At 42.5% G+C, this 11,828-nt stretch overlaps 1 pseudogene; it reads left to right on the forward strand.

Moving 5' to 3' along the window:
- Nucleotides 1–2,329: 2,329 nt before the first annotated feature.
- Nucleotides 2,330–8,245, forward strand: LOC146200354 (uncharacterized; annotated as a pseudogene).
- Nucleotides 8,246–11,828: the final 3,583 nt, after the last annotated feature.

Below are 11,828 nucleotides of genomic sequence, written 5' to 3' on the forward strand. Positions count from 1 at the left end.
TTAAAACTCAGCTACTTTGGTCATCTGATGAGAAGAGAGGAGTCGCTGGAGAAAGATTTGATGTTGGAAAAGGTTGACGGTCGCCGGAGAAGGGGTAGGCAGCGAACGCGATGGTTAGATGGCATCCTCGAGGCACTGCAGATGAAGTTATGTGATGTTAGGAAGATAGTGAGAGACCGGAAAGCGTGGCGTGAAATGGTCCATAGGGTCACGAAGAGTCGGGCACGACTGAACGACTGAACTGAACTGAACTGAATTGTCTATTGTTATAGTGCCTCGGAGGTACCGAATTATTTGACACACTAACACTCTCCCATGAAAACGCTTTTCTAGAATAAGAGCGCATGCAAAACTTTCGCTATCTTTCTCTTTAAATTTATATATTCGATCATCTTTCATAAGGTTCTGTTCATGCATGCCATTGGCACACCCATGTCGATTTGTATCGTCGAAGGTTTGACCTGAATCCGTGGTGCTGACTTCGTTATAAGTAAACCGACCAGCACGATATTAATGGAGTAACGATGTCTCAAAAACCAATAATATTGATCGTTGATGATTGCTGGTTTCCGAGACATCGTTATTCCATTAATCGTGCTGAGCGGCTCACTATAGTAACGAACTCAGCATGCACTGAGACAGGTCATACCTTCGACGATACAAACACGTGGGCGCGTTGATGACATGAAAGGAATTCACAGAAGTTATCAATTTCACATGTTCTTAGACAAAAGTTAAAACAAGCTCCTTCCGACGTCAAACAGCTGGCACATAACACCATGATTAGACCTAAATTTGAGTACGCGTGCACTGTTTGGGATCCACGCACTAAAACTAACATTATTGTTCTCGAAAGAATTCAACGCAAGGCTGTTCGGTTTATATTTTCTAAATATCGCAGCACTGACTCACCCTCTACCCTAATGCTTAAAGATAACACACAGTCCCTTGAATCTCGGCGCAGAATACACAGGCTAAAATTCCTCTTTCTACTAAAAAATAATAAATTATCAATGGCTCCTGATTTGTATCTTAAACCGGCATCGTCTAGGGCAACAAGAAATACGCACACCGAATCACTAACACCTTACTTTGCCAGAACTAACATTTTCAAATTTTCTTTTTTCCCGCGCACCATAACCGAATGGAATAACCTGCCATTATCATCCCTTCAGGACCTTGATTCCTTTGAAAAGGTCGTGCATTGATTTGCTGTCTTGCTTGTACTTGTGTAAATTTTATGTTCATGTTTTTGCACATTATGCTTTTCTGTTTTCTTTTGGAATTGTTGCCCCTCCTGCCAGGACCCTTCACTGGGTCTGCAGTATGATCAAATAAATACATAAATAGTTGTGGTTTAGCTTTGGTTAACGCTAGTTGAATTGCGAAAGCAAAAGCGGAAACTTCTTTTGCCTGGTACATTATTCCCTTATCACGCCATATCAGTGTAAGGTGCTACATCATTGGGAGCTGCAGGTATTTGTAACTAATAAATAAATGAATAGATACTTATAACTCATCCTTATAAGGGTATGACGGGAGAGCGTCAGCCACCAGCCCACATGTAAAGTCGCGCTTCAACTAAGCCGTATGGACGTGCCTGGATGAGTATCGTTAGGGGTAACGAGAATGCAAACGGTTCTGGTAGGCTGATTGTGATATCACCCGCCCATATAAAAGGAGCGACCCGATGGAGTTGGCAGCTCCTGCCCGTACGTGGCATACAGGTAACATGAATTCAGAAGTCATGGCGGGCTGATTCCACCGAGGCGAAGCGCAATTATATCAGCGAGCGTCTCTCAACTGTCTACATGCTCTGACACCATACATTGCACTTTCTCAGAATTCCTCCATGTGAACACCACACATTTTTTTTTTCTCGACTATAGCCGTTGGAGCATTGACACTTTGTCCTTGTGTTTAACACAGTGACACATTGGCAACATGAGTCTCCCTACGGCGAGATGTAGTCGGAAGCGGTACTTATATAGACACAGATGAACCATTCGTGATTCCAGTGTCCACCACGTACTGGAGAAGGCAGCGCCAACGTTGTGAAAATGAACATGATACACTTTTCGACGGTGCGCCAGCGTCAGGAAGTGGTCATTCTGAATCTTCCGGCAGCTCGACAGCGAGTGGCGCCACCTCAGCCGCAGAACCTGCTGTTGACAACTTCAGTGCCAGTGGGGTCGATCCTCACTCATCTTGTAACTCGACGTCGTCGCATTGAGCATATGCAGCTTCACACAACTGTTCCGAAAGAGCTGATGCTGTCATCCCGAGTGGTGGGCTCACAGATGACATGGCACGTCTGTCGTGCGCAGCCATGAATGCGCCAGCAAACGGACCGACAGCGGCAGCTTTGAGCGACTGCGGAAACGAAGCAGCCTCAGAGTACATCCAGACTTCTGATAGCGACACCGACTACATAGGGGACGATGGTGATTACATCCAGACTTCTGATAGCGACACCGAGTTCATAGGGGACGATGGGGATACTGTCTCCGAACCTGAAGAAGGAGCCGAAAACGATTCGTCGGAAGATGAGTTGCTGGCACCCGGTTTTGCCGAGATGGGCACAGCAATGCTTCCCGGCTCCGCTACAACAAAAGCCGCCGCTGTCGTAATGATTATGGCTTTCGTCGTCGCACACGGCCTCACTTGAACGGCCCTCAATGACCTGCTCGCTCTCGTCGACGCTCTTTTTGGCTTTATAGGCAACGTACTTCCACGATCGAAACATCTGTTTCGCAAGCTATGGGCATCCAAAACAAAACGCGTCGCAAAGCATTTTTTTTTACTGTGCGTCCGCAGCAGCCTCATTGCGCCTCTGTCTGGTACAGATAAAGTGAAGTGCTCCACCTGTGTCCACGAAAGCAATGTTAGATCACTAAAAGCCACAGGAAACTTTTTTGTTATCCTCGACATGAAAGAACAGCAGAAGAGTTTGATTGTAAAAACAAAAAAAAATACTTTTCAACAGCCTTGCAAACCTAAAAGAAGAAAATAAATGTAACATTGAAGGACATAACAAGTGGGGCCATTTGAAGGAATCTGTGTCAGAGTGGCTTGCTCAACTGGATGGATATTACCCTGACTTTCAATACCGACGATAGCCCTGTCTTCAAATCTTCATCGTTAGTATGGCCAATCCAGCTTTTAATAAATGACCTTCCACCCGATATTCGGATGAAAAACTGTTTCGTTGGTGGCCTTTGGTTTGGAAGGCATGGTACTCTTCATGGGCAAGTTTGTGGATGAAATGAGTGAAATGGGCCGCATAGTATGGGAAGAGTCTTCGGTGAAGATGACTTCAGCTGTGTACGCCGTATGTTGTGTTGATGCTCGCGCTCGTGCTGCCGTTGCCAATATGGTGCAATTTAGTGGAACATTTGGTTGCCCCTGGTGCTATGCCTGCGGAGAGCATCTCGAAGGTAGGGTGGAATTTTCTAGTTGAGTTGATTTACCAGCTTTGTTATAGTTTTTCCAATGAGCTCATTGAAGTTCTGCTTTGTGTGGAAAGTGAAAGTTTTTTTTTTACAGGTGGGCAAAGGTACATGGAAGTTGTAGTGAATGACGAACGGACTCCGAAGGAAATGCTTCGTGAAATGAAGTTAGCTTTGGAAAATGGCGAACCTCTTAATGGGGTGAAGGGGCCGTCGCCACTGGTTCGCCTCAAGCATTTCAACGTAGTGTTTGGACAGACAGTTGAATACATTGACTGTGTTCTTCTCGGTGTGACCAAGTGCCTCACTGACTACTGGCTGGATTCCTGCAACAGTCAAGAACCATTTTACATAGGTTTGTATTATGTAATCATTCATATAACTTTATGCATGCAGTTCGCAAGCTTTAAGGCAAGTGTTGTTTTCCTTCACTAGCCCGAAAAGCCTCGTTGAGGTATTTGTGCATGCAATAGCAACAAGCTTTAACTCTCTGGGTGTAGTGTGCATACGCTAAAAGTTCAGCCTACTTTGCTTATAAATTTGGCAGCTGCTAAACCTAGTGACACATGCATGATGGTCATATTCTACTGGCCATTTAGCTGTCACTGTTGTTTCTTGGTCAGCTGTTTCAGACAAGAAAATAGCATATTCCAAATGTCCTTGTTTATATCAACAATTTTGCTCTTGGACTGCTAAGTTATATTAGATGTGGTGGTTGTGTGTTCCAGTTCCGGAAAATGACTGCTCATAAGCAATGTGCATACTAAAAAAAATTATTTTCTGTGAATAGTGTAAATAGTGGGTTTCACTTCTCAAAGCTACAGGTGGTCACTCAGGCACACTGTAATGATGAGCTGCGATTTAAATCACCTAAGGTTGCTTAACATACGGTACCATCATGCAGCGCACTGGTACTCATATTTTGCTTCCACTTAAATATGGTAATTGCAGCAGAGATTGAACTTAACTTTAGTCAAAATAATACTAAAGTGGCAAAATAAGCTGTACATTGGCAAGAAACTTCTGCGGACGTGTCCATATTTTGCACTCAACTTTCAAATTACTAGCACATGGTTAATTTTTTTAGCCTAAAACACGTGTACAGCATCCTACATTTCAATTTGTTTCACAATATTGCTTTCGACTGAAGAAACGATATTTGACCCACCATGTTGGTGTAGTCGTTAGGGCGCTCGACAGCTATGCTCAAGGATGCGGGATCGAATCCTAACTGCAGCGGCCACTTTTCGATCGAGGCAAAACGCAAGACACCCGTGTGCTGTGCAATGTTAGTGTACGTTAAAGAAACCCCAGGTCGTTGAAATTTCCAGAGCCCTCCACTTTGCCTTCTCTTATAGCCCGAGTTACTTTGGGATTTTAAACCGCCTAAACTGACCCAAACCAAACGAGGTTTGCGCTTTCTTGTTTTCATATTTGCACTGAAATTCGCAGCTGCCTTCTGTGCCATTAATAATGAATACTGCATCACTGTTTTATAAATAATGAGCAAAATATTTCCAAGCATCTTTATTGTTATTTTTCGAATGAATCATTGAGCAGCAGATGATAATACTAACAGCTCAGATAAATGGCATATCTTAATGAAGCTGTTTCATTTCCAGTGTACTAACAAAGCTGTACAGGCAATAACTACTGTGCATGTGCTGTTCTAATTCATAAAATATGTACACCTGGTTAATAACTAAGGTAAGTAGGTTTTGCATGTCCATATCACAATTACGTTCGAACATAACTGCTTGAACTTCATATAATCTTTCCTTATGGCTCACAGCAACATTACTTCGTTTCAGTAGGGCACAAGCACAAATTTAAATGTTATAATTCTCTGTATGGCTAGTAATAACTGTTTTGTATGTACAGTTGCCTCATTGAATTATTTATCTCCTGTGAAATCACAACTTTTTTTTTTGTTCAGGGCGTCCCACCACACTGGCCCAAATTGCAAAAGGCTACTTGCAATCAAACCCCCTCATTCCGTCACAAAGCTGCCATGGTCAATTAAGGACCGTTGCCACTGGAAGGCAAGCGAATGGCGGCACTGGCTCCTATTTTACGCTGTGAGGTGTTGTTTGGACATCCTTCCCCAACGACGCTTAAACCGTTTCATGTTGTTTGTTAACGCAGTATTCATACTACTTTTGGAAGAGTTGAGCGAAGCTTAGCTCCAGCGTGCTGGTAAGTTTTGAAAATTTTGTTCAGCTCTGTAGTTTCGGTGTTTTAATGTTTCTCGTTTTAGTAACAATTACACATGACATAAGAGAGATCAAAATCTTGGTGTCGGCTAGGTGGTGGTTCACCTTAAGTAAAAGTAGAAGCAGCGAAAAAAACAGGGACAGAAGAGGAAGGCCCAAACGGCAGGACTGATTCTCACGAACGACTGAAATTTTATTGAAAATGGCAGAGCTTTAAATGCAGACAGGGCATCACATGACCTAGTAGATAATGAATCGGCACAAGATTGCCTCACCAGTAACAAAAACGCCCAAAAGATTATCACAGGAGTGAACAAATACACACTGAAGATCATCGAAAGGTATGTGTAGCTACTCGAAAAACGAATGACTCAAGGAAAACAATAGAACAGCAAGTCATGTCATATAAAAAACTGAGACAAGGAAAAAAAAACCTAACAACAAAGGAACAAAGCACCAGCAACAGCAGCAGCATAGGAAGTCATTCAACATAGCAAAAGCAAAGTCAAACTAGCGGAGGCAAGACAATGAAATAACATCCGAGGAGAACCCCAGCTACAACATAAGATGTAAAAAATGTAGCAGCACAGTATCAAAGAAGATAAAAAAAAATTAAAGATGGCTTAGCTCTGCTATGCCTCGATATACGTAGCAAAAAGCAGTGACTACCTAGGGATCAGAAGAAGTTAATTTCTCCAGTCCTCCGCATCGTTCGCCAGCAGCTAAACTCTCCTTAGCTTCCATGTCGAACGCATATATAAGTTCCCTTTCATTCTATAATTCGTTCACAGGAAAGGAAAAGCGCAGCATCTGTCACTCACAGAAGGCAAGAGGTGCCGCCCAGTGGCTTTGGAGGGCACTCGTTCCCGCTTGGTCCTCATAGCTGATGGAAGATGGGTGACGTCACATCCTTGAAATCACCTCAATTGAGTGACTTTGGTTCTTTCATATTGAACATCAATCCCAGTATCTCTCACTCGCGGAATTCCGCTATCATCCTCACGGTACACAAGCGGAATTATGCAGAGCATTAAAGCGCTCGGCTGGGGATCCAAAGGATCAGGTTCGATTACCGGATGGAGACTAATTTTTTTCTTATTAATGAGGGGGAGTCCCACACCTCTTAAGCAGTGCTAGGCAACGCCGGCAGAGCTTGGCGAGGGGGCTGCACAAGTGGCCTTGGCTGTGACGTCACGACATACGCGAAGCTCGGCTCCAACCCTCGTAGTGAAGCTTTTCGCTTACCTTTTTTTCCTGTAACTTCGTTGATACTGCTGTTGCTATGTTTTTTACATCTTTTGTTGCAGGTGCGGTTTTCTTCGAATGTTATTTCGTTGTTTTGCTTTTGCTTGTTTGACTCTGCTTTTCTACAGGCTTAATTACTACCTATGCTGTTGTACAACCACTGTTGTAAATATTGCGCATTAAATAATGCAGAGCATTTTCCAAGGCAAGATTTCAGTTAACAATGAATAATTCCACTTTAACAGGGATAAAAAATTTGTTCAGCCATAGAGAATATAAAATTTGATGTCTGTGGGAGAGTTTGAAACTAATCAGGTTCCATGTGTGAGATTGAGCATGAAGATGCCAATGTATGCCTTACACTCATGTTTTAGCATAGACTAAAAATAAAATGAGTGCCCAGTCAAGTTGACCAGATCCTATTGCAATAGGCTGAACAAACCAAACTTCCTTGCCTATGGTTCTTTTGCTGCTTATTGCACAGAATGTGTTTTGCCAGTGCTATTCTTTATTTGTTCTTGTCCGTGGTGCAGGTCGCTTGCTTCAGGAGTTTGTTGCCAGGATGAAGACGCTCTATAACCCACGAATGAACGAATGATGATATTCAATCTGCATCAGTTGCTTCACCTCGTAACACCTATTAGAAACTTTGGACCTCTGTGGGGGCATAGTGCTTTTGTTTTTGAGAATGGGAATGGCAGGCTTGTTAAAATTATAACTGCTGCAAAAGGGGTGCCAAATCAGGTGGTAGAGCGGCTGCTAATGCTGCAACAGCTGCAGCTTGTGACGATACTTTATCCCTTTGAGAGACAAGTGAAAGACCTCATTAATGTCATGCTGGCTAATCCAATGACTGCTACAGCTACACGCATTGATGGGGCATGTCTTCTCGGTCATGCCAACTACACACCTAGCTTGTCAGCAGAAGAGAGCAATGTTTTGCATGTAATGTTTGGCAATGTTAGAACTCTGCGTGAGCACTTTCGTCTTTCTTTTAAAGGAACTGTGTTGCACAGCCGGACATACAAAAAAGGCCAAGAAGAGTAATTGCACAGCTGTACAAACATTGAGCAGCGACTACTTTGTCATTGACAGAATTTTAGAGATAGAACATGATTGTTTTGATGGCACTAGTACTATTTTTCTTTGTAAAGAACTGGTTTGCATTGATAGCAAACAAAGGCTGCCAGGAAACATTACTGAGTGCTTTTTTCTCTTGTGACTGCTCCGTCATAATTGAAATTGAATGGTATTGCAGCGCCATGTCTTCTAATTGAATTTCCAGCTGATGACACAGCGTATGTATATGATTTGCCGAATCTTATTGAGCGGGATTAAGATTTCATACTTTGCTTGTACTCTGTTGAGTTTGACTTATAGGGGTTAACGCGACTGACTCTATTAGATATGCTGTCATGATGGGTTATGGCAGTTTCAACCGCCTGGGTTTTTTTAAATGCGCAGTGGCATTGTACAGTAGACAGGCACCATGCTTTTCACCTGCATTGAAAAGCAACCAGCGTAGCCTGGATTGAACTCGTGTCTTTGGGTTCAGCTGTCAAGCCCCGCAACCACTGAGCCATCATATTGGGCGTGTTCTTTATACAGTGCACTGTAACTAGATTGAGGTGAAAAGTTACTCAGTATAGTCCGTAATTTGTCCTTAAAACACGGCCAAAAAGTCGTTTATCATTGGTGATCCTTTTTGGCCGTATTTTGTGTTGAGCTTTTATCCTGTTATGGTCATGCTCACAGTCCTTTCAATGTTTTTATTTCCAGCATTCAAACCTTTTTACCTCTTTTCATTGCGGTTAGTGCCATGTTCACTTTCTTGTTTCTACAAATATTGTTGTGTTTTTTGCTTTTAAATGTTCATCCTTTTTTTGGTTATCGGCACTGGAGATAGCTTTCATGCAGCAGAAATTATTTATCAGAGCGTATCCCTCATAACATTTTTGTTGTCTTCTTTCTTCAACAAAGGTTTTTTTCAGCAGTGTTTTGCTCCCTGCCTTGATCACGTGTTCTGATAGGCACCGCTTAAATACGGGTCACCTTCTTTCGAAAATAAAAGTTGTTCAGCGCTCCGTCCCCTCTACCTTCGTTCTCTTGTGTTGCGTCCTGTTCTGCGCTGTGTTCTCAAATATCGATTTAAACATGTTGGAAGTGTTTCTCGTGTATCTAGCGAAACCCAGGTATCAGTCTAGGCACTGCACATGTAGAACCAGTTTAATGTTACTGCTCTGGCAACGTTTTAATTTTTGATGGACCTTTTTGAGAACTAATGTGCATGTGTTGTTGCGAAAGGGGGCATGGCGGCCGCGCTTGAAAACAAAACCCTACCACTCGTGGTAATGTACCGTTAACATCAAATTTTGTGATCAATGATTTCCATCAAAACAAATATAGAATCACATTTTATCTTATAGTAATGAGTGGATATACTTACTCAGAAATGGTGTCGGCTATTCACTAGTGAGCTTTGACTCTGAGTCTGGGTGGCTTTATTCTACAAAAACGCATTCCTGAAGGTCTGCCACATATGTATACCCGGCCCTTACAGCCAGTTTGCAGCAGTGCTGGCTTGGTACCTCACAAAACCCAAGAACTAATCCACTGCATGGCACGAGAAAAGGCTGTTTCCGTCCGTCGTTTTTTTTTATGTAGCTGAAGAACGGCGCTTTACGCATAGTTAATTTTTCTACACAGTGTTCCTGAATCATGTATATTCAAAATTTTCTTTATTAACAATAAATCTGTAGATATCGTGAATTTTCTATTTTACTTTTATCAAGGCACCACAAAAATGGCAATTCTTCAATTTTTATGTTCCCTAATAAATTTTTGCTTCTGTACTTATGTTTTTGGAAAGAGAACCCCGTTCTGTACAATTTTCTGCGCTGCAAATGCATGCTGGAGTATTATTTGTACTGGAAAAAAGAATATCTTCCCAGTCCCCTGAAAGACGGCCATGTTCTTGCGCTAACGAAAAAGTTAAGGGCAACTACCTGGGTTAATCAATCATTTTTAGTTAATGAATGTGCCAGATTCCTGAAGTTCATTTTAGGACAGTAGAGCTACATTGAATCATTTGAAAAGCAAAGCAAATGCTCTTAATGGCAAGGGTCAAAGCTCTGCATGATGCAGTAATGACGGGCAACATTGAGGAACTGGTAAATTTTCGGGCATTCATGTCGTTTCAAACCAGTAATCACATTACGTTTTGGACAGAATCTAAGTTTAATCTAGTAGTGATGAGTGTTTCATGCCCCAGTAGCAATTTTATAATTGTGTATTTGCATTCAGCGGAAGCAACTTATACGCCTGGGAGGCAGATCGCTAAAAGAAGTGACCGGCAACGTCATGACAGGCATCATGGGAGTGAGGCTATACAGCCTCAACGGGCGTAAGGGGAAGAGGGCCTTCATTTCTATGAAGCTATCAAGAGTGACAACAGGCATAATTTTTATTTTGCTACTTAAATGTGAAACATTAACAAAACCTTTCTTAGTGATTTGTTTAGCTCAAAGCCTTGTTTGCTATATTGTGACACAGAGGTGGAAAGGAGCATATTAATAGTAAAACTACTGGCACACAACAAAGCTGTAGCATATAAGTGTTGATTGGCTTACAGGAAAATGCTGCCATGCTTCTAGTGTTCATTTTCATGCTAAACACACCATGCTGTTCCAAAAACGTGCACAGTTCCTTTGTCAACACTGGCAAGTTACTTTGTGACAGTCAAGTTAGTCTTTTATTAGAGCAGTCGAGAGGAGTCAGCATATAGGGGTCATTTGAGGGCATCAGTACGTCCACTTCTTATCTAAGCTATAGTTATTTCCAGTGCCAGCAAAGTTGCACGGCTGTGTCATGTATGGTGCAGCCACAGGTTTTAAATGCAGCTTTTATAGCTGCCTGTTTCAGACTACGTTATCGATGTAACTGGCCACCTGCCACTCGTGGTGGGTAGTAGCAGAATGAAGGGTCCCCTACATTGGCTAGCAGGTGGTAAAGTGGAGATATTGCTATCTCCTCCTTAATAGAAAAGAGGGTGAGAGACAGCAGGTTGCTTAGCGCATGTTGGTATAACAATAGCTTAGTAATTTGAAACCGGAAGGTGGCTACTGTGGAAGGGGAAACCTACGAGAGTAGACTAATGTGGAACCTGAGAATGGCGCGGTTAAAAGAAGCTGAAGGTTGATTACCGCAGGTATGGAAGTGCTGCTCCATTTGCTCCAAACTGCTTTCCCTGCTCCGAAAAGCAATATTGCTTCAGAACATCTCCAAACAAGCTGCGGGATTGTTGTGTTGAAATTGAATTTAGTGGATGACAATGGAATGATGTTGCTGACAAGAAATGCAACCCGATGCAGTTTAAATTAGGCAGCTTTGAGAAGTGCAGCAGGGTGGTGACATGCGAGTTGCATGTACATGGTATAGGGACAGCATAGTGAAAACTATGGGCAGCACGTCAGTTTCAGAGGTGTAATGCATCTTTTGCTGAGCGCAATACATACAAAATATTCATAAACTACAAAAATATGGAGCGCAAGCAAATTTAAAACGAGCCACAAGCGATTGGAGGGAGTGCATTTCAAAATAAATGATCTGTCCACATGACATGGCACTTTCTTCTACCCTTTTGGATCCCCAGTGGTAAAAGAAGGAAGAGCAGTGAGAGTAGCAGACACAGCAAACTACTACGAGCCATTGACGGGTTACCTGGCTCCAAAGAACTGCACGAGTTGTAATGGTTCTGCTTTGTAAACCAGCAGATACTCATCATCGATGCTGGCATGCGAGATCAAAGCATGCTTGAACTGCTTTGGGGGTCATGTCATTTAGATATCAAACACTAAAATTGTTCTCAAGACTGTTGAAAAGCCACACAGGGCCTATTGCTGGTGTAGTAAACTTAAGGAAG

This window comes from Amblyomma maculatum, chromosome 2, assembly GCF_055883805.1.
Source record: "Amblyomma maculatum isolate TAMU_Amacu chromosome 2, ASM5588380v1, whole genome shotgun sequence".
NCBI lineage: Eukaryota > Metazoa > Arthropoda > Arachnida > Ixodida > Ixodidae > Amblyomma > Amblyomma maculatum.